The 24,035-nt window shown below is 43.9% G+C and overlaps 1 protein-coding gene across 3 annotated transcripts in view; it reads left to right on the top strand.

The window, feature by feature from the left end:
* Positions 1-24,035, top strand: part of LOC119649525 (protein FAM135B) — a 184,849-nt gene that overhangs the window by 58,597 nt on the left and 102,217 nt on the right. The window lies entirely within an intron of this gene.

Consider the following 24,035-nt stretch of genomic DNA (forward strand, 5'->3'; position numbering starts at 1 on the left):
GCATATCATTTACCAATAATAATATATTTCTATTATTGATGGTTGAACTTGCTTATTTTCCCCAATATATCGCAGACTTATCAATTGCGTAGTGATAATGAAGTTAAATTTGAAAGTTAGTTGAGAATTTTTCATGTGTACCCAATGCAACTCTTCTCTTGCTAGGTTTGATTGATTGCCTCGTTCCGCTTCTCGAAAATCCCATCGAAGGATATTTGCAGTCAATCAGTTTCGAACAATACACTTCGTTTTTCAGAATACCCACCAGAAAATTTTCTCCATTGCCAAGCTGTTTTAGCTTATCATCATCATCAACGGGGTAACAATCGTCATCCGGTCTACGCCAGCCTTAATAAGGAACCCCAGACATCCCGGTTTTGCGCAGAGGGCCACCAATTCGTCTGGCGTCCTGACCTACGCCATCGTTACATCTCAGGCAAAGGGTCTGCCTCGTTTTCTTTTTCTACTATAGATATTGCCCTTAAAGACTTTCCGAACTGGATCATCCTCATCCACCGTAACTAATTAAGCCGGATATTATCCACAACCTGACCGTCATGGTATCGCTCATAGATTTGGTCGCTATGTAGGCTACGGAATCGTCCATCCTCATGTAGGGAGCCAAAATTTCTTCGGAGGATTCTTCTCTCGAACGCTGCCAAGAGTTCGCAATTTTTCTTGCTAAGAACCCAAGTCTCCGAGGAATAAATGAGGACTGCCAAGATTATTGTCTTGTACAGTAAGAGTTTTGACCCTATGGTGAGACGTTTCTGGCGGAACAGTTTTTGTAAACTGAAATAGGCTCTGTTGGCTGTCAACAACCGTGCGCGGATTTCATCATCGTAGCTGTTATCACACGCCAGTCGCCGATTGCTCGATCTGGATGAAGGCACTTTGTACGTCTCGGGTCGTTCTTCCTATCATGTCGATATCAACAGCATTAGCCAGTAGTTGGGTGAACTTAAAGAGGATCGTACCCCTCGCATTTACCTCACCATCACGGATCACTTTCTCCAGTGCCAGCTTAAAGAGGACGCATGACAGGGCATCCCCTTGTCGTAGACCGTTGTTGATGTCGAATGGTCTTGAGAGTGATCCTGCTGCTTTTAGCTGACCACATACATTGGTTAGGGTCAGCCTAGTCAGTCTTATCAATTTCGTCGGAATACCGAATTCTCTCATTGCCGTGTACAGTTTTACCCTGGCTTTAAAGTCGATGAAGAGATGGTTTTTACATCGCTTGCCACACAGAGAAAATCTGATCTGTTGTTGATTTGCCTGGAGTGAAGCCTCTTTGGTATGTGCCAATGATGTTCTGGGCGTATGGGGCTATCCGGCCTAGCAAGATAGCGGAGAATATATATAAATGGTAGTCAGCAACGCGATACCTCTATAATTGCTGCACCGTCTGATATCTCCCTTTTTTATGTATGAAACAGATAATGCCTCGTTGCCAGTCGTCAGGCATTGATTCGTTGTCCCATACTTTGAGCATCAGTTGATGAACCACTTGATGTAATTGGTCGCCCCCATATTTAAACAATTCGGCTATAATTCCATCGGCTCCTGGCGACTTATGATTTTTAAGCCGATGAATTGCACGGACTGTTTCTTCGATACTTGGTGGTTGCACCATTTGTCCGTCGTCTTCAGTTAGCGGGACCTCCAATCGCCGATATTCTGGTTGCTCAGTAGTTAATCAAAGTACTCAGCCCATCGCTCCAATCTGCCCATTCTATCGGAAATCAGATTTCCCTTTGTCTCGGCAGGATGAGCATCGAAGTGTGTAAGGCTTCATCCTGCACCTGGTGCTGTTGCTCCCTGTACTTTTCTAGTTCACAGACCAGTAGGTTCTCGCAAACTTCCCTATTCCATCTGTGAAGTCGCTTCTCTGCTCGCCGGAGTTCGTGATTATTCTCCGTGCGTGCCCGCATTCTTTGAGAATGCAACATTTCTCTGTATGCGGCATTCTTTCGTTCCGTTGCTAGCTTTTATTCATCGTCAAACCAGCCGTTCCGACTCTTTTTGCGGCTGGGACCAAGTATGTTTGTGGCTGTATTTACGATAACGTTCTTCAGGTGATTGGCATTTGCTGATGCTTCATCTCCCGGATCTCTGTTGATTGCGGTTATTGCGGCATCCATTTCCCTCTTATAGGTGTCGCGGAAGGCTGTGTTGTGGATGGCTTCAGTATTAACTCTCACCTGATTGTCAGAGGGGAATTTGGGTGGTGTTGTTATTCGAGCTCGTAGCACCATAGCAATGAGATAGTGATCTGAGTCTATATTGGCCCCCTATATGTTCTGACATTCATCAAGGCTGAGAGGTGGCGGGGTTCGATTAACACGTGGTCAATTTGGTTGAAAGTGGTCCCGTCTGGAGAGGCCCATGTATGTTTGTGGACCGCTTTCCGCGCAAACCAGGTACTTCCAAGAACCATTTCGTGTGACACTGCTAATCGAATAATCCACAGTCCGTTATCATTTGAATTTTGATGTAAGCTATGGGAGCCGACGTTTCGCCTGAATACGGGCTCCTTCCCTACTTGACTGTTGAAATCTCCAAGTATGATTTTGATATCATACTTGGGACAGGCTTGGAGGATCGCTCAACTGCCTCGTAGAAGGTATCCTTCTCCGACTCTGCAGTCTCCTCTGTAGGGGCGTGAGCGTTTATGAGGCTTATATTTCTAAACTTGCCTCGCAAACGCAGAGTGCATAGCCGTTCGCTTATACTTTCAAAGCTGACATCAGCAGATTTCATTTTTTGGCTCACTAAGAAACCTACTCCGGGTACATGGTTTACTGAATGACCACTATAATATATGGTATAGCGGCTCTTCTCCAGGAAACCGGTCCCTGTCAATTGCATCTCTTGCAACGCGGGTACATCAGCCTTATATTGGGACAGGGTATCGGCTAGCTGCTCAGCAGCATTCGGCCTGTACAGGGAGCGCAGGTGCCATGAGAAAATGTGCAAATCGTTAAATCGTTGTCGTTGCCGGGTACGTCGTTGTAAAACCCATCCTGTCCGAGGCTCCTTTCATGGCGTCGTAACATCGGTTTTCCGTGTAGGGTTGTCAGCCAATTGGTATATTTTGTCCCGTTTTTCATAATGAAAGAGTTCCCAGCAATCACCACAGGCGGTGCAGATGGGGTTTGGTAGTAGAGGTGTTGGTATTGGTTCAGCAGGCCTTTCCCAGGTTTTATGCTCCATCGTGGGTACCAATCCACGATTCGCCCTGGAATCTGTACTACCCTTTGACTGGGCCTTTGCCTTTGTCGGAGATAACAATTGCCTTTGAGCGAATTCGCACTTTTGCTCCTTTCTACGCCTTTCTGTTACCAATATTAGACCATCCACAACTTTTATTCCCCTTAGATTTGGCCGATTCGATTATCGACACTCGTACTAGAACACCGAATTTCTACCCTCCATACTTTTGTTCCTTTCTTCGCAACTGCCAGTGTGCCTCTTTTTTTTAATTGCCTGCTGATTTCCTCAAGATACCGCGCACTCTGGTTTTTGGTACCAGGTGGATGACACTACGGCTAAGTGTCACCAAAGTCACCGGTGATACTGGTGGAATGGCAGGGACCAGTTTTTCTTTATGACCTCTCTCCTCTTCCTGCAACCTATTATATGGAACCCCAGTGGATGTTACGATGTTTTTGGTAGCTTGGTGCACGATGCGCTTGTCTTTGATTAACTGTTTCAGCTGCTCTATTGACTGCTGCAAATAATGACGGGCGTGACGCACTTTAACGCCCGTATCGAACGAAGTCCCGCCTTGACAAATTCGATGGTCCTGCGAAAGGCGTTAATGTTCGACTTCTCATTCGCAAAACCAATTCGCGCTTCACGACGGTTCTAAACCATATCACATCCGGTGAGGAGGAACTCTTGTGGATGAAATGGCTAATCACCGTAACATGTGGATACGGACTATTCCTGCAAGCAGAAGGGAAATCATTTCGGCCATAAATGCACTCAAAAGGAGTAAAGCTGCTGAGAAAAATTTCAGGCTGGTCTGTAAAAGTTATAAATGCAGAATTCCATAGAGGTATGATTAGACCAACCTAATAAAGCAGGTATTACTACGGAAAGAGCTGTCCATATGGCCTAATGTATCGTTAAAGCATGTGATGTGTCCATAAAGGTGCTCATTCCCATGTCCATGGTGGAATAGTGAACTAAGCCACCGAGCCAAAAGAGCGGCTCAGAGAGCAATAGGTAAAATCGATCAAGTATAAAAAGAGTGCACCTATAAAGAAGCCCGTAAAACCTCCAAAATCACCATCTAAGGAAAAAAAGGAAATGCTTTAAGGGGCTCTACTTAGAAGTCCACCCAAACCCGTGGGGAAATCCCTATAGCACTTAAGATATGGGCAACTTCCAGTAAAATCTGAATGCTAGACGCCCACCATTTTAGGATTAGCAAGTGGTCGACTTGACTAAAACTTTGGTCATTCAGTGATGGACCGGCATGTCGAGCTAATGAAACTATTTCTGCTATATGCAAAATCAATGAGGTGTTGTCCGTTATCATTACTCTCCACGAAGGCTTAAACTACCATTTGTCGCCTGATGAAACAACTCATTACCGAGTTTGGCGTCCATTATTTTAACGTCACGCTGGCGCACCGAATTATAAAGTAGTTCGATTCGGTTTCCAGAAACCCCCCCCCCCCTCTTGAAGAATCTACTCGATTTCAGATCCTGAATTTCACTATCAAGGAACTTTGTGGCGCGGCAGGATTCGCGGCATTCGAAATTTATTTCGAATTTTCGATTTATTTCGACGTCACCGGCGCTCTCCACTCAGTTTAGACCTCGCTACAGGAGTGAAGAGCAGAGTAGCTGACGAGAAATGTCATATTTTGGATTGAGAAAAAAATGAGAATTGTGAAGATATCCTAGCTATGCTGAGCATCCGCCTATACTTTCTGTATCATCCCTAACATATGAATATTTTACATTTTAAGATGGTACTACTTTGGCTTAGCATACACAGCATGACGGCAAGACCTTCGGTTTTCAAAAAGGGCATTTTAGCCCACAACCACTTCACAATTATACTATAGGCTATAAAGTACTCTGAAACCAAAAAAGCTCAAAAGAAAAGTTTTCATGACAAAAAGGATCGTTCTAAATGATACTTTCGAGCATATTGACATCACTTCCCGAAGCAATCAGGACAAATGATGAGATGCACACGATAGATACAGAGTATTACGACCAAGATAGGTCCGGATCGGTGAATTTCAACTTATAAATTATAAGATACTCTCAAGAGTTAAAGCAAAAATAATTTGGGCTTTCCTCAAACAGTCCTTGTCTTACTTCACATAAAACTCATTTCAGTATTATTAGAAAGCCTCATCCACTTCGCAAACAATGTCAGTCGAAAACTGTAAGAAATAATGATATCAATCTGCAAAGTTTAATTTGAATCCAGAAAACCTCACCTTTGATGGCGAAACTAACAATTCCACTTATCGTTCAACCACGTAAACAATACCGTCCCAATTAGAAAGCTCCTTCTTCGTTGTACTCTCTCAGCAATTTACCTCTTTTTCCTGAAAGAAATCAAAGCGATCAAATCTCATAGGCCGTGTGCATAGCGAACTTCAAAAAAGGTTGGCGCACTAGAACTTCTCAATAAATTCAGCCAGCACTGAATGGTCCTTATCCTCTTTGACCTGGAACGTTGAAACTTCTCTTGATTTAGACTTTCTCTACTACCGCATTCTTACTTTGCCCCAAATAGCAAATTTGCAAAAAAAGCCACAGCCCGTAATCAGGGAGGGCATAACAAAGGATCAGTGGAGCGAGGGTGGAAAATTGTATGTCAAGTGTTGAGGTCGACTAAGCCGTTTGTCCTCTTTCTCCTGGCAAAATCAGCTCCGGCCCCACTTGACTTCAGCTACACCCCTAGCAGGTGAGCTTAATGTGACCGGAGACACATGCATGTATCAAGTCCTAATTTTTCGCTACACGCTTGCAAGGTGTCCTTTACCTTTGTTTCATTTTTTTATGAGGTGGGATTACAATCGATGCTGGAAAAAAGGTGAGAAAGTTTCAGAAAAGTCTTCTTTGATTGCGTCGGGTATTCATTGTTCCTTTGGGATTTCAAGATACTTTTAAGGGATCTTCTGTTTCAAAACCATAGGCCAGTGAATAAGTAAGGAGTTCTGGTTCTTGTCCTGAGAGGAAATGTATAGACAGCAGGGGAGTCTCCCAGACACCCCCGTGAAGCACACTCCAATTGAAATTTGATCCTGAAATTACGACATCAGTTTGCACAAGTCCGCATTGTCCCTGCTGAAAGCAGAATTAAAATGCCGTGCGCATTTTCCTTTCCATAAAATCTTTATCACCACAGACTTTTCTCACATGTATTTTTCATAGACTTCGTGGAATTTTCATGACTAGGCTTACTACCCTGGTGTAACTGGAAATAAATACATACGTTCACCTTAACATTATTTCCACGACGCATTCGAGTATGATTCATTTTACCGTTTGCGGATTATGGAGGCAACCGCAAGAGCTTTTCCAGCCCCGGCGACAACAATGAAATCGGATTTAGTTTCCCACCAGGTTTCCTCTTCTGGTGCCATGTTTTCAGCTCCGCTCGGCTTTTTTCCTCTCCTTACATAATTGTGCGACAGGACGAATGAATGTTGAAATAATGTAGTATACATTGTTGTTGAATTTTGCAGACGTAATCACGAGATGGTATCGCTTCATGTGTGTATGGAGCCTTTATCTTGTATGCCTTATGTATATTGGGGGTATCTAAAGTGGCATCGTTACGAAAGCCGGGGGGAGTTACTTTTGAATTAAAGTGAATCCATTTTTATGTTGTGATTATGTAATACGGAATATTGTAGTGGGTGGTTGCGGATAATTGTGAAAGGGTAGCTAATGTACTTAGATGTGCATGTTTCGATGGGGATGATAATGCTCCCCTGTAGCATGAAATATACGTATTGCAAAATGTTGGGAAAATGTTTTCATGCTGAGTGCATTCTAATTTTGAATAAAGTGCATTACTGGAATGAAATGCAAATTGTGCACTGGCCCATTTCTATTCAAGCTTCTGTGAAAGCAGGCATTAAAGGCTCTCTCCGGAAACTTATATGTATGTATGTGATGCAAATTTAATACAAAATAAAATTATATTTTTCACTGTGAAGCGTAGTAAGTCTATTACGACCGGGAAGCTTCCACTAGTACATAGTTATGTCCACATGAATGTGCCCTCAGCATTCTTTAGCTTTTGATAACAAAACATCTTTCTCGTCTATAACGTCGCAGATCAATATGTGTCCTTGGCAGGACGATGAAGTTATCAATCAATCAATCCGCATGGATGGGGCTGATTGAATACCAACCCCTGTCATCTGCTTCGAGGCTTTCCAGGAGATATTCGGTTCTATATTTTGCATAGTAATAGCCATGTCCCACATGTCCTGACTTTGCAATGGCAATTTTTGGTAATTTAATATCAAAAGGGAAAAGGGGTCTCCATCCCTTCTGTTAAACAATAGACTAAATGACTAAGGAGTAATAAGCAACGCTATATAGTACAGCAGTCGCTATGAACCTCAGCACCATTGAGAATAGAGCCTCTGGAAGTCTTAACAAGTTAGTTTTGTTTGATGGGTGGAGACGCAACTCCAATTTATCAAGCCTTTAGTTAGGCACACTTTACTGTCCCTCAAACCACTGATTCAGAAGTTTCCCGCTTGCGGTAGCGATCGCAGGCTTTTGTGAATTTGAGAACATTTTCCATAGACAGAAAGTATGCGAATTTATTGAATAAGATCACCACACCAATTTCCATTTTCATGAGGTAGTTTAAGACCCACTCAGCTATCGAAAGCCTTACCAGCCGCTCCTCGACAACGGTGGCGAGGGTCATCAAAATGCTCGCATTCTCCAGCCTGACAGAATTCCATCGATATAAACTGGAAAATTAGGGTCTAAGCGAAATAATATGGTGGGACCCTGGAGAGTAGTCCTCTCCCTCTTGCTACACTAATGGCAATGTGCTTTTGCATCCTAGAACGCCAAGTGGTAGCAAAAGCGAATCCAACGACGAGCTGCTTCTGGCGGCTACCACAAGGTGCGCTCTCTTGACCTGGGAGCCGGTTTCTGACAGACTTCTAACTGCAAGATTTCGGTCCAGGTTAAGGAGTATCATAATTGTCCAATGCTACACACCAAGGAAGACTTCCGATGTAGTGGAAGCCCATGGTGTTTTACGTAGGCACCTGTCGTGAACTTAATCCTACGGTCCTCTTCAGACACGGATTGATTTTGTGACCACAATCAGAGCCCCGCTGAGACAAGCAACGGTACCAGTCTATACCAAGTGCATGGTTTAGCATTCATACTGGTGGATGCAAGAATTACCTAAATCTCTACCGAACTATGGAGTACGGCACCCGCGTTGGTACGCAACACCACGTCGAGGCCCGAAGGTCTCTTCTCGCTTGAGCATAACCACAACCACCATGAAACTCCCACTAGGGGGGCCAACCGCAAATAACCGAGCTGTCCTCACATACAACAGGAGTTCACCCGAAGTATATGAGTCCAGGGGCTTTCCCGGTTCCCATGGTACCAGTATACCCCTGGTAAGGTTCCGTGACCAATTTGCCACTTCAGATGAGTCCCCGTGCAGACTCGGGTCTGATCGCCCTGATTAGGCCTTTGGAGCATTCGCCTACTGAATCACGGCCGGCAAACCAAAGTGATTGCAGCGTCTCCCGGTGCCACCACTATGGAGGTTCTCCTCGGCCACTTGGTTTTGGTTTGGCCGATAGGGTTGCCGCCCCATCTTCCTCGCCGCCACCTCTGAGCACCTCCGATGTAATGGAGAAGGATGCTTTCTATGAGCAATTAAACGCAGTTCAAGGGAAGCTTCCTAAGGGTGATATTGCGATCGTGATGGCTGATCTGAATGCCAAGGTGGGATCTGACAACACCTTACTCGGACAGCTCGGAAAATACAGTAACGGTAATGGTGGGAGTTTCGTGGATTTTTGCAACTTCCACCGCCTCGTCATCGGTGGCACATTGTTCGAATACAGAGCCTGGATATAAGTTTGGGATCAGCAATCGATTTAAGGGTTGTCTTCTGAATGTACGTAATAAGAGAGATGCTGACATCGGCCTCAAAATGGATCACAATCTGATGGTCGCTTACGTTCGATTGCATGTTGCGACCCCACTTCTCATAGGGTTTGGGAGCTGCGACCCCCTAAGTTCAACATCTACCGCTTGAACGACCCAGCCGTACCTCGACAGTGGTAGACCTATCTTGTTAATCGAACAGCACGTCGACTGAGTACCGCGCCTGAGAATATCGATGAGAATTGGACCGTCATAAGAAATGCTCTTTTTTCGGGTACTGCCCAAGTCGTCGACCACATCCCAAAAGGACGGCATAAGATCTGGCTGATTGCGTGGTCGTGGAAGCGGATCGCTGAACTTAAGGCGTTGACGGCTCTTCTGATCACGGCAAGTAATGGCGGGCGAGATGTGCTTAAACTCCGATACCTAGCGAAATCCCATGAAGTTCAGCGTAGTGTACGCCGTGGCAAAAGAGAATTTGCTATTACGCTGGTCAGGGAAGTGGAAGATGCTGCAGATTCCACTGATTTCAGAACTGTGTATCGCATCACAAAAGAGCTTGCATGTGGTCGCACATCTTTCGATGTTGCTGTGAAGTACTTTAACGATCCACTACTCATCTACGATGACGAACAACTCAAGAAATGGAAAGGGCTCTTCACAACGGTCCTTAACCATATTACATCCGGTGAGGTTCCTCCTCCTCCATAATATGCGGATACAGATTGTTCCTCCGAGTAAAGGAGAAATCATTCCGGTCATCAATACACTCAAATGGAGTACAGCCGCTGAGCTTGACCGTCTCCCCGCAGAGTAATTTATCGCTGCACCTGCAGTTACTGTAGTCTGTTACATCCATTCGCGTACGGAAATCTTTGGAATTCGTGACCTTTCCCAGAAAGTGGAAGAAGGGGATGATTGTCAAGGTTCCAAAGAAGGGGAATCGTTTGGAGTGTGGCAATTGGAGGGGTATCTGCGTGTTCCCTGCCGTTACAAAAAAATAGTGAAAATTGTCCTATAATGATGGCGCAAAATGTCACGTGCTACACTGAGGTAAAATCTCGAAGAATTTTGAGGTCCAAAGTGGAGTTCGCCAGGGTTGCATTTTGTCACCGATGATATTTCGTCTTGTTATCGGTGATGTTCTTCATGCTGCCCTGTTTGGAGGACGTAGAGGAATTCAATGAATAATGACATCTTTCCTCAAACACCTCGAATACGCTAATGGCATCTGTTTACCTCTCACCGGGTCATGGACCTTGGTTTTAGCGGCACAGAGTTGGATGTTGCCCGGCGCATTAACAGCGGTAGATCCGCTTTCGAGGCGCTATCTAAAATCTGCAAATGCAGTCATCTCAACACTAAGATCAAGTTGAGATTGTTGTGTGCTAGTATTCTTTATGTTTTGTTACGTGCGAACAGCGTATGGAAAGTGAACTCCACTGTTACTCAAAAGATCGACGCTTTCGTCAATATCTGTTTGCGTACCATCATCGAAGTATGCTGGCCTGACAATATTTCAAACGAATAACTTTATCGGCCCACAGGCTTGGCACTCGTATGCCATGTGATCTGAAGAAGAAGGTGGTAGTGGATGGGTCACACATTAAGGAGGAACGACACTTGAATTGCGTGCTATGCCATACAAAGGAATCCACTCTCCCATGATGACCGATGAGTGAGTCGCCTCAAAGACATATGACGCGGAACAGAAGTACAGGAGCCACTGTGTCCCGTAAGGGAATGCGTTATACAGTAATTCAGTTCTCCTTGTTTTCGCTCGAACTCATCTGCCAACATTGTCAGTACTGATTTGAATAAACCTAGCAATGTACTGCCTTAATAAGACGCGCCTATGCACCAGACAAATTTTCATTCGGCATTCCGGAAATACTAAAAGCTATTATCAGACCAACATATGCTGGAGCAAAATGTCGCCCCCTAGATCGAGCTAAAATATCAGAGCAATTTGAGGTCGAAATCGGAATCTTACCGCCGATGTTAGTTCTTCATGTTATTGGTGAGGTATTTCATGTACCCATAGGACGTGTAGGAATTCAACGGACGATTACATCTCTCCTCAAATGCGTCGACTGCACTGATGACATATGTTTGCTCTCTCATCGGTGCATGGACCTTGGACAAATGGGTCCGGTTTTAGAAATTTTGGAATTGGACTGAATATTAAGATCAATAAAATCAAAGTCCTCAGTCTGACGGACCATCACGCTCATCCTTTCTGCATTAATAGGCAAACTATTGAAGATGTTGATCAATTTGTATTTCTAGTAAACGTGATTTTTGCTGACACTGACACCGAACTGTATGTCGCTTGCTGCCTAGTCTTAAATCTGCAAATGCAATTAGCTCAACACCAAATTAGGACTGTTCTGGGCAAATGTTTTTTTTTCTATCGAGAAGTCCTGGAAGGAGTTAAAGTGCATTTTTTGACAAGCTATACTCCGCCAAGTCACGGTCTACCTTCCCGGGTGGACAGCACGATAGTCGGTGAAACTGGCAGGCATCTGTCCGACATACGGACATACATGCACATTAGAATGTTTATGCAATGAACACCCTCGAAAGTGGGTGACGACTTAGCCTCAACACCACCCGGAATATAAAACTAAAAACCTGGCCGACATCCTCTGCTCATTCTTAACTAGAATTTCCCGAAACTGTTCGTCAACAGATCTCATTCCACCCGGGAAGGTTACTCTAACCTTCATTATACAAAGCCAAAAAAAATCAACGAGTTCGATCAAATATGAAGGTTCTTCTCACTAAAAACTGCTACATGGTCAAATGGTCAATAAGAAACACACCTAGAAATTAAGAACCGTTCAGAATTTTAGCATCGTTAAAAAGCCAATTCTCAACCAGGGTATCTGCTGAAGATGCCCTCATCAATCCTTTCTTTTACACCAAAGAAAGAAATCCAACAAAGAATGCAATTTTAGCATCTGAGATGATGAGATAAAAACAAAGTCGCTAAACAAACACAATGCCAAATAGCACAGTTAATTTCAGGATTGGAAACAAGTCGGGTAACCAGAAAGCGGTACACTTCATGTATGAAAGGTTTTGTGTATTTCTAATATAAAAATATTTGAACGGAAATTTGTCCTATTTATACATAGCTCTTAATGTATAGGCATATATCATATCAGTAAATTTACACAGAAGGAACAACTTTGACTTATTATAACCTTGTTAGTAATCGTCCGATGTCAACCAAACTTGGTAAGGTCATGCATATCTCCAGTGCAGCGTCGTAGCTATGCCATGCCACCCACGAGGCCCCGGGTCGATTTCAGGTTCGAGAAGCTCTTTTCTAAATTTCTGCGCTCTGTTTGGTTCACCACTCAAGTCCCCAAAACTTCGTCAAAAAATTATTGCTAAGGAGAAGCTCCTGTCTTCTGGAAGCTTTACAAACTTCACAAAATGGTCAAATCCTTAATATTTAAGTCCAGAAAGGATTATCTGGCCAGTGTTGAAAACTCACTGTAGTGCGGAAACCTCAAACTTTTCTGGTCCCACATTTACAACTCCCGCAGCCACGCCCAGTTATCTCCTCCTTTCATTGAATTCTCTGACTTCTCCACTGACCCCTTCGAACTATCTTTTAATTTACTCTCTCTCTCTTGTTCTCCCGCATTAGTGGATGCAGCCTCCCCCGAATCTCCTGCCATTCCACTTTTTAGTCCTCTCTTTGTTGCGTACCTCAATGGCAAACTTGACGTTAATGGCCCAAGTCACAGCGGTCTTCTTAGCCTCTTTCTAACTAAAACTGGTCAGTCCATTTCCCTTTCACTTTCCATTATTTTCAACAAAATCTCTCTTCGAGGATTTTCCTATCCTGTGGAAAATGGGTCTCATCATTCCCATTCATAAAAGATATTTCTGTCCAAACTCATCCTTCTCGGCGTTCCCAAATAATTGTTTCATGACTTCTCTCTCACCTTTCCAACCAATCCTGTCCGTGTCTTTTGATGGCTGCACTTCCCGTTCGTCCTCCCCTTTGTCTGGAGTCCCAAAAGACTTTGTTCTGCACCTTTTATTGTTTTTATTCTTTAACGACGACCTCCTTCCTCCTTACTTCCCTCTGTCCGCTATAACGTCACCTATGAACTGTTTTTCCTTTCAATCTAACCTAGACCTGATTCGCTGGTACTCCGCTAATGGTGTAGCGCTACACTTTAGAAAGTGTACTATGTGCTATTCGCCTCAATCCTCACCCACTTCCTTTTCCTAATCTCTTCACGGACGTTCCCTATCAAATCAGAACTACACCCAAGACCTCGGAGTAACTTCTGACAATAAGCTCCGCTTCGACACCCACTCCCTCCAAGTCACCAATCTGGTGGTAAAATTGTCATGCTTTATACTTCGCTTCTTCTTTGATTTTGACTCCATCCAACCCTCCTTAACACCTTTCAACTCTCTCGTGAAAAGTGTCCTCGAGTTCTGCTCCGTGATCTGGTCATCCTCCCGGAACTGTAATTGTTTTGCCCTTGAAAAGGTGCAACGTAAATTCACCCGATCCCTCTTCTTTAAGAAAAACTTTCTTCGTGTGGACTGTCTCTCCTGCCTCTGCTTTCTGTGCCTCCCCTTCCTACAACAGTGTAGAACTTATCTAGATTTATGCATATTTTTCAAGCTTTCTTCGGGTCTGATGGACTGCTCCGCTACTAACGACATCATGTGCTGTCCTCCACGTTATAATACTTGCAACGCAGACACAACAGTTTAGCCTTTTGATGGCGGGCCGAATCAGCTATGGTCCACGGGGCCCTCGTTCTTGGGCAAGCACCCAAGCTGCAAAAGGTATATGACTTGCGGCTTCGTCCAGGGCAGAAGCAACTCATCAGGCACTGCCTCACCTCTGCCCTGCGAGTAGCATGACCGAAGTGGTTACAAGGTGGATGACAAATCCAAAGAACGTCAAGCAAATCAGCAGAGGCGTTTGACTGTGCGCTCTTCCAAAAGCTCTGCGATGCCGCCAGAGAGCATAATGTTGACGAAACTCTAATAAACTGGATCCACGCTATGCTAACGCAGAGATTGTTGTGTGCTAAAATGAGTGTTGATCGCTACCTAACAACGGAAGCCACGAAAGGCTGCCCTCAAGGAGGTGTGCTATCGTCACTTCTGTAGAGTATGCTGACCAACTCAGTACTCTGCGAACTACAAAATTTGCCTATACACGTTTAAGTTTATGCGGATGACGTGGCTATGCTGGCTGTTGGTCGAGATCTCAGAGTAATGTCTAAAAATACACAACGTGTCGTTGATTTGATTGACAGTTGGTGTCTTAGGCATGGACTTTCAGGAAATCCAAATAAAATGGCAAAGGAATTATTCGAAAAAGGAGAAAACTGAATGGTCTTTGTCTTCCAGATGTGAGGGGTATAACCGTTCAAATCTTCAAAGAAGTGAAATATCTGGGAGTGATTCTAGACAAGAAGCTTCTTTGGATCAATAATGCGGATATATATTTATTGGGCCGATGTTCGCTTATGCAGCCGTAGTATGGTGGGTTAACGTGAAAACAAAAGAGTTTTCGCTGTAAACTAGCCACACTGCAAAGAACTATGTGTCAGAGTATCACAGGTGCCATGAGCACCACATCTGGTTCAGCTCTGAATGCATTCCTCAATTTGCAGCCCTTGGGTTTGTTTATTCAGAACACCACAGTGCGAGCAGCTCATAGACTAATTCGATTCTATGGGGAAACAATTGATATGGGGGGCACAGAGAATTATTGGGAGAACTGCATCTAGTTTTCGCCATGCCTTCCGATTCTCGGATCCCCATACATTTATTTGGTAGAAGATATGATGTTATCGTGAAACGAAGAGAAAACTGGGACGAACCGGAAGAATGCGTGTTAAGATTTACTGACGCCTTCTAAACCGATGGCTCAAAAACAGAAAATGATTCTGGAGCAAAGTGGGCTTTTCCCTTGGGACAATACACAACGGTTTTTTAGGCTGAAGTGTATGCGCTCCTAAGAGCGGAAACCTGTATGATTGACGAGCGGTTGATGGGCAGGCGCATCACAATCTGTAGCGATTGTCATGCTGCATTGAGGACGTTGAGTAATACTCTGATCACTGCAGAAATCGTTCAGGAATGTAGAAACCAATTGAACTCTGTTTCTAGATTTAATACGGTGGATTTACTCTGGGTACCTGGTAATTGTGGTGTAGAGGGAAATGAAATCTCGAGTGCTTTAGCAAAAGAGGGTTCAGCTTCAGTTGGGGTGTCAGTAGCATTGGCTAATTCTGCTTTCAAAAACCCCCATAATGACAGGTGACGGAGCCTTAATGCTGTCAGACACACCAAACTTTTCCTGTCAGAACCAAATAAACATACCGCAAAGTTTATCCTGTCGAAAAGTAGGAAGACTTGCAGAAGTATTGTAGGCATTCTGTCTGGCCATAATTCACTAGCTGGGCATATGTTCAGACTAGGAATTATCCAAGATGATACATGTCCATGCTGTAATAAGGAAGCCGAATTCATGGAACATTTTTTATATGAGTGGCACGCCTGTGGACGCAGCAGACATCAGATTGTTGGTGCTGATGTGCTCCAACTGCAGCGGGTAGAATCACATCCACTTACAGAAATCCTGCGATACATAAACGAATCGGGGATATTCCGCGCCCATATGTATCACATATAGCAGCGAACTTTTGAATGTCAATGGGAGCTTGGTGTCAAGTTCCCAGTTATTAGTACATCAACCTATTTCCAACCTACATATTGGCAAAGAAACGGATGCACCATGCCTCCCTTTTTCCTTAACGGCATCTGAAAACGACATTCAACCCCAGCTTTCAATGTCGTCAGCATCAAGTCTAAAGGGGTTGTGGACTTTGCGAAATAATAAATTCATGAAAATATGATTCAAATCTCTTTCCCATTCTTATTGGGAATAAAAAGATTCTATCACAAAAGCTGAAACGAGAACGTATTGAAATTGCAATCCTTACAATAACAATCGCTAACATGCGAGAAGAAATTCAAACGAAAGGACGTATCCTCGTCCTGAAACTATCTCGACACGTTGATATGTGCATATCACACCATGCTCACAATAGCATGTCGTATTCTTTGTCACACCACATCCTTATAAGCGTCTTGCACAGTTTTTATGTCGATCCACCCAAGAATGAAAATGATATAAGTAGGAAAACAAAAAAGGAAGGAACAAACTGCTCTCTATTCATGTCCACGCCGCATACAAGGCGCTTCCTCCTTTTTGCCACTCAATCCCATCGCATGACCCATTTTCGATCCCGATAATTTCTCTCAGCCATTCTGTCCTTCCACTCACTGTCATCCATATCGAATAATTAATTCCCAGAGTACTGTAGCGGTGCTATGCGTCTGTGTAGACACAATGAGATTAATATCATCAAATGTCCTTTTTTATGGAAGCAAGCTCCAAGTCATCTAGCTACGACGCTACTTCAGAAAACGAAGAATCATTGAGAATCGTATGCACTGCGAAATCTAATCCATTTACATATTCATGGGGATTCGCTAAAGGACACTATCAGCTTCGGGTAGAATCTTAAACTCGATAAGCGTGCACACAGTCATCTGTACATATGACCTATAAAATTCATGTGGAAATCGATGACGTAATCAAAGCATCGTATCTCGTAGAATGCATGACCCATTTTATGAAATCGTACTTGGAATGGAATATCCTTTCATAAGGAAAGGACGAGAAGTTTCTGCGTTCACGGTGGATTGTTTGTTCTTTAGCTCTCCATGCGCCATTCTAACTTGCGAACCTTTTGTTTGTGTTTGTTCTCGAAAACGGTTGGGTTATTATTCTGGTAAGTGGTGCATTAGTACATTACTGAAACCTACTTCTGCGGTTAGGAAATTATTCAGAGGTCAACGATTAAAAATAGGATCTAAATGCAATGCACAACAGGAAAAGGGAGAGTTTTCCACTTTATTCTTCTTTTATTGAAAGGTAGCTAAGTAAAGCCGCCTTGGATACAATGAGGGAACTCGCCACGTATGTTTTACAACTCGCAACACTTCTTTAACCAGCTACATATTTTTTTTCTAATTTGCGCCAAAAGAATTACAGGATAGATTGGAAAAGTAATGCGCATTTACCGGTAAAAATAAATTTATTCGTCCAATTGGTACAGACGATTAAAATTCTTTCCAATAGTCTGCTCCTGCATCAATACACCCGCGGAGACGATTCTTTCACGCCTGGAAAGCACCCGGAAATTCGTCGACTGAAATGCCCCTCACGAACCTTGTAACTTGAGCTTGAATGTTCTCCACCGACTTCCAGTGCTTTCCCTTCAGCTCTTTTTTCAGTCGGAGGACAAAAAAGTCATATGGAGCCAATTCAGGGCTGTAAGGAGGCTGGGGCACCACGGAGGTCTTGTTCTGTGTCAGGAAGTTGGTAACGATGAAGGCCGTGTCACCGGGAGCATTGTCGTGGGGAAGCTTGAAAACATCTTTGATGTCAGGCCGCGATTACAGACAAGCCCAGTGTGTCAGCGATTACCTGGATACTTAACCAACGGTCTAAATTCAAATCTTTACGCACATCCTGGACTTTTTCAACAGTTCGGGCTGTTGTTGGAGGTCCAGAACAAGGCTTGTCAGTAACCTCCTCTCGGCCATCCTTGAAGGCGTTGCGCCACCTTTCACATAGTTGCGTCATAATAAAACAATGCGCATTACTTTCATAATGCACCCTGTATGCTTGGTGTTTAAGAGGCACTATTTAATGGAATCCATGCCTTTTTTGAATATTGTCAGAAACTAGCTCTCCGTTGCATCCAATTATCGGAAGTTTTGCATTTTAAGCTTAAATCCACACATTGAGCCCACAAGGATCTCTAACCGCAATACAACAGATATAGCTACAACCACCATGAAAGTCCCACAATGGAGCCGAAAACCCATCCTCCTGGGTAACTTCTGGAACATATACTCTCGGAGAGCCCATGGAACCAAATAAACTCCATTGAGGCTTCCTCGTATGAGGCATTTTAGATAAGTACCCTGCAGATTCCGGTCTGAGCGCCCTCGTTGAGTACGTAGGGACGGCACTCACCGACATGTCTTAGGATGCACTAAATTTATGCACAGGGAAAGAGAGCGTCAATTCTCTGCGGCAAGCAGCAGCAAGTACCTAGTATCTAGAAGAATCTCTGAATCAATGAAGAAATGCTATTGATACTTATGAAGCTCAACCAATGACTAACAACTCTCACAGGAATCTATGAGAAGAAAATCTAACTGGCTATAATCAGCGATTCCTATCGCTATAACAACAGCGGAGACTTTGTATTCGTCAGAGCAAAAATAGCTGGCGCTCAAATATGCAGTTGTTATGCTTCACCAAGGGCAATGGTCGAACTTGACTATTGGGACAAAAGGCGAAAGCGGTTTTAATCACAACCAATAGAACCACGAAAAACATATAATTAGTATTAGGGTCATTCGCCACATTATCACTTCGAAGCCGATTATCAAGTACCTGGAGATGATGTATCGCTTACATAGATGATGCGTAACAATGAAGGCCAGAGATACAGCCACAGATTATTGATTATCGGAGGAGTTTGTTCCACCCTACTTGACGCCGGTTTGGGAGGAAGTACTGAGCTTTGAGAGCAATCATGGGTAGATATACGAGATGCACCGCTTTGTGACGCTAAGATACCTAGCTCCTTCAGGACAACCTTTGGCGAACCAGCATGAGTAATTGCGAATGATCCTGGGCAAAACTAGACAAGAATCACTTAAAAAGCAGCATGGTTCAATAATTTGCTAAAAGGTCGCTGCACCCAACCACTTTTACTTCGTATTTAGAAGTGAATTCATCAACATCATCATCATCAACGGCGCAACAACCGGTATCTGACCAAGGCCTGCCTTAATAGGGAACTCCAGACATCCCGGTTTTGCGCCGAGGTCCACCAATTCGATATCCTTAAAAGCTGTCTGGTGTGCTGACCTACGCCCATCGCAACCTATTGAGCCGGATTTCATCCACAACCTGACGGTTATGGTATTGCTCATACATTTCGTCGAGCTTTGACCCTATGGTAAGATGTTTCGATGATATAGGAGAAATTATCAACGGTCTCAAAGTTGTAGTCTCTAATCTTTATTCTTCCCGTTTGACCAGCGCGGTTTGATGTTATTCGTTCTTTGATTTTTGGTGCTGATGTTGCCACCATTTACTTCGTCTTGCCTTCATTGCAGCCCAAGATCTCGCGCCCACCGCCACCTGCTCGATCTAAATGAAGGTAGACTATACATCTCGGGTTGAACTTCCCTAATCTTAATATCGTCAGCGTGGGCTGTTTGTTGGGTGGATTTGAAGAGGATAGTGTCTTGTGCATTTACACTTGCATCACGGATCACTTTTTCTGGGACCAGGTTAAAGAGGATGCATGAAGTGGCCCCGTCTGAGGAGGCTCATGTATGTTTGTGGACCTTTCAACCAGCTCAAGCGTCAGCTCTCCCTAGCTCTTTGTGTATATCTAGCTCTATTGGTCAGCCTTCCACGATATGCAGAAGCCAGAGAAGTTTAAACACTATAAACTCAACTGAGATAGTATAAACGTTGGTTTAGCAGCAATCCATTGAAATCATATACTAGATAACGATGAAACTCGCAACACTGTGAACACCAATCTTCCAATCTCCACCTTTATCAGGCTTTTCCTCCTCGTCCCCCACGTGCCTGAGTACGGTTATCCACAGAGGTCCATAATAGCCTTCGTCTAGCCCATACACAATAAAAAAAGCTTCTGGTTAACCCCGCTTCTCCTTGAAATTAAGGATAGAAAAGCCGCATAAACGATACGGAGAAATTTCGAACCCTTTTGACCAACCGCACTCTCAATTCCAGTAATCCTACTTAATCTTTCCCAACTAGCATATTCGCATCACTGCCAGCTACACACCCTCCGGTGAAATACTTCGTTCTTATTTTTCTTCCATGTTCCAGGTCTTTGTCATCACCGCCCTCTGAGCCCTTTCTTAGTGTAAAGTATTCTGAATCGCCCACCATTCTTCTCCTTACTCCCTCCTTGGTGCAGATTCTTATTTCTCGGAGCTACTTCCGTTAGGCACGTATAGCTTCCATTATAAGGCTAAGCGGGCCATATTATTCCTATTCTTAAAAATCGTTGTCCTATTCTTACTGAGGAATACCGCCCTATTTTACTCTTCTCTCCAAGCTCTCCTCTCCTCTGTCAAAACCCACAACAGATATGTTAACCGCTGGTTCGTCCAATATCGGCCTCAAGGCACACACATCAAGTTTTCAAGCCCTTTGATTCCAACGAATACAAAATACTCTCCTCCCTTTACTCAATTATTTCCCATTAAAAATGATATAGCCGATCCTACCTTTTTATGTTGCAACGTAAGATTTTAATGATTGCTCATCCTGTTATTTCTCTCCTTCCTTTGATGTTCCCCAAGCTTCTATACTTGGCCCCATTTTTATTTTAAACTGTTTGCTACTATTTCATCGCCATTGGGATGCGCTTCTTACAATTCAATATAAACATTTTGAAGTGCTAATACTCTGTGAATAAACTCAACGTCATCAAATTACACCATCGAGTCTTCAATTAACACTCCTCGGATACTGTATTGCTTCTCATAAAACACGTAACGCGGAATTTTTCGAGTTTCCCTTCAAGAAACTCGATACCTACTTCCACTACCTTTTCCGCCGGGTTACAACGTCCTCCAGCTCAGTTTCTTCGCACAGTCTCTGTTCCTAGTTTTGAGAATTCAATAAATTATTTAGTCTCCCCTCCCCTCTCTCTTAACGTGAGTTCTGACCGTTTAGGCCTAATCGTATCGTATCTGGCAGACACACTTTTCATCATCATCATCAACGGCGCAACAACCGGTATCCGGTCTAGGCCTGCCTTAATAAGGAACTCCAGACATCCCGGTTTTGCGCCGAGGTCCACCAATTCGATATCCCTAAAAGCTGTCTGGCGTCCTGGCCCACACCATCGCTCCATCTTAGGCAGGGTCTGCCTCGTCTTCTTTTCCTACCATAGATATTGCCCTTATAGACTTTCCGGGTGGGATCATCTTCATCCATACGGATTAAGTGACCCGCCCACCGTAACCTATTGAGCCGGATTTTATTCACAACCGGACGGTCATGGTATCGCTCATAGATTTCGTCATTGTGTAGGCTACGGAATCGTCCATCCTCATGTAGGGGGCCAAAAATTCTTCGGAGGATTCTTCTCTCGAACGCGGCCAAGAGTTCGCAATTTTTCTTGCTAAGAACCCAAGTTTCCGAGGAATACATGAGGACTGGCAAGATCATAGTCTTGTACAGTAAGAGAGGTGAGACGTTTCGAGCGGAACAGTCTTTGTAAGCTGAAATAGGCTCTGTTGGCTGACAACAACCGTGCGCGGATTTCATCATCGTAGTTGTTATCGGTTGTGATTTTCGACCCTAGATAGGAGAAATTGTCAACGGTCTCAAAGTTGTATTCCCCTATCCTTATTCTTGTTCGTGTTTGCGTTTGACCAGTGCGGTTTGATGTTGTTGGTTGATTCGTCTTCGGTGCTGACGTTGCCACCACATATTTTGTCTTGCCTTCATTGATGTACAGCCCAAGATCTCGCGCCGCCTGCTCGATCTGGATGAAGGCAGTTTCTACGTCTCGGGTGGTTCTTCCCATGATGACACACTTTTAGCATACTTATATATGACCCGACCTTCCTCACATTCGTGCCATCTAATTTGCCACTTAGATGTTACAATATCGTCTAACAATCTTTTAATCGCAAACAAGAAACCCTTCCACCTGATCCGCACAAACAAATTCAATTTGCAGCAAAGATACGCCCCTTTTCATCCTGCAAGCCGCAGCACCCCGGGCTACCTCTAAATCAAGAGCAGGAACACCCAAGCAAACCTGCGTGACGTCAGTCGAAACTGTCCGACATACAAGAAATCAGGGTAACAACGTCAATTGTTAATAAGCTTAAGTGTCCCTCAGATATGGATCTAGCAGTTCTCCTGTCACACTTCCTCACACGTCTCAACATGCATACCAATTTCGCTAAACGTGCCTCGAGTTCAATCGGGGAGACTACCGCATGCGTTCCGCAATTGTAACTTCATAGCATGTCATTTTTTACCGGTATTTCAAATTTATTCCGTTTGACTTTACTAGGGGCGAACGACGTAAGTTGCCTTCCAGAAACATCGCGGTTTTCTCCGTTGAGACCGCGATACCTTCTTTAAGAAACTACACGTTTACGATGTGCATGCACTCAGCACCTCGCTTCTCAAGCACAAGTCGGTAGTTCTCCTCAACAAGAGTGAGGAGATCATCCGCATATGCAACACATTCAATCACCATATAAACGGACCAGCGATGGACCCCTGCGAGCAGCCGCGCTCCACATTAACCCAAACATGCCCCCTTGGACGAATGCTTTCCTACCACGGGCGTACCTGTTCCATAGAGCTAATTCCTGACTGCAACACAGGCAAAGTTTTAAGAGCAGAAATGACCAACTCGGGTAACCAAATGCACCTATGAAATGTACGAAGATTCCAAGGAGATATATGTGTAAACACAACTTAAAACAAAGGTTTTCACATACATTACGATGTCGTTAGTGGACCTGCCAGTTCGAAAGCCATACTGCCTGTGTAACACTAGATCCCCACCAGCAGTCGCTAGACCATAATCCTCTGCAGGACCTTGCCAAAGGCCCGGAGAAGAGATATAACTACGTACGACCAAGAATTACTCTTATCCCTCTTTGGCGACTTCAGAAACACAATAACCCTAGCAGCCTTCTAGAAAGCAGGGAAGTAGCCCTCCTGTAGACAACAATTATACAGACCTGGTCATAAGATGGGATAGACGGCTTTGCACATCTCGACAGTCATCCCATCCCAGCTAGATGACTTCTGAGACCTGAGCCTCGCCATGCTCTCCTCGATCTCACAAGAGGAATTTCTTCAACCTTCCCAGCGCTATCGTCAGAAGGGACCGAAGACTCGGATCTCAGAAATAGTTCCTCCAAAATGGCACTAACACTCCTTCTGAGGCCAGATGAAAGTCCTGGGAGTTTAACATAGAAACCGTGTAGGCCTAATCCCACGGTCCTCTGATTTGGAGACCACAATCAGAGCCCCGCAATGACTGGCGGAGAGGTACTGGTTTATACTAAGTGCAGGCTCAGCACTCATCCCCTCTGATAACAATAGATGATTTGAATTTCTACCTAAAATAAGTAGATAAATAAATGTAATCACTTTCCCTTCTTAAGTGTTCAAAATGGATCAAATGCTACTTCAGTCCAATGTCAAGCATATCAAGGACAATTCTGCTATCAGATTGCTGCAACACTTGAATTCCAAAGTCGTCCAGCTCTCCATGACCAGCATACTCCAATTCGACTCATATCTGTTTTTTTTCGTTATAATCCTCTGGCAAATCCTCGAATCCCCGTCAGCAAACTTTCTGATGCCACTTCGGATCACATTTAGCTTTCAATAATTTAATCTCATAAATGAATTTTTAAGCTTGCACATATTTGTATGTACACACATCAGGATCCGAGCGAATACAGAAGTTCCGTATACCCAAAGGCTAAACACATATTTACACATTTGAATAAATACCAACGAAAAAATGTAGGTCAACTGATATGCAAAGACTATTCTGCAATTTACGGACATGGTAGCTACTCCACTCATTACCAGGTGACCACATGTCCTTGTCCAAATACGATTAAGCGCCGATATATGCACATTCCGTACATGAGCATAAAAGCGGCCAACATATGCACTGGAGAGTGTGCCCCAATTAAAACCA

This window comes from Hermetia illucens, chromosome 2 (genome assembly GCF_905115235.1).
Source record: "Hermetia illucens chromosome 2, iHerIll2.2.curated.20191125, whole genome shotgun sequence".
Taxonomy (NCBI): Eukaryota; Metazoa; Arthropoda; class Insecta; order Diptera; family Stratiomyidae; genus Hermetia; species Hermetia illucens.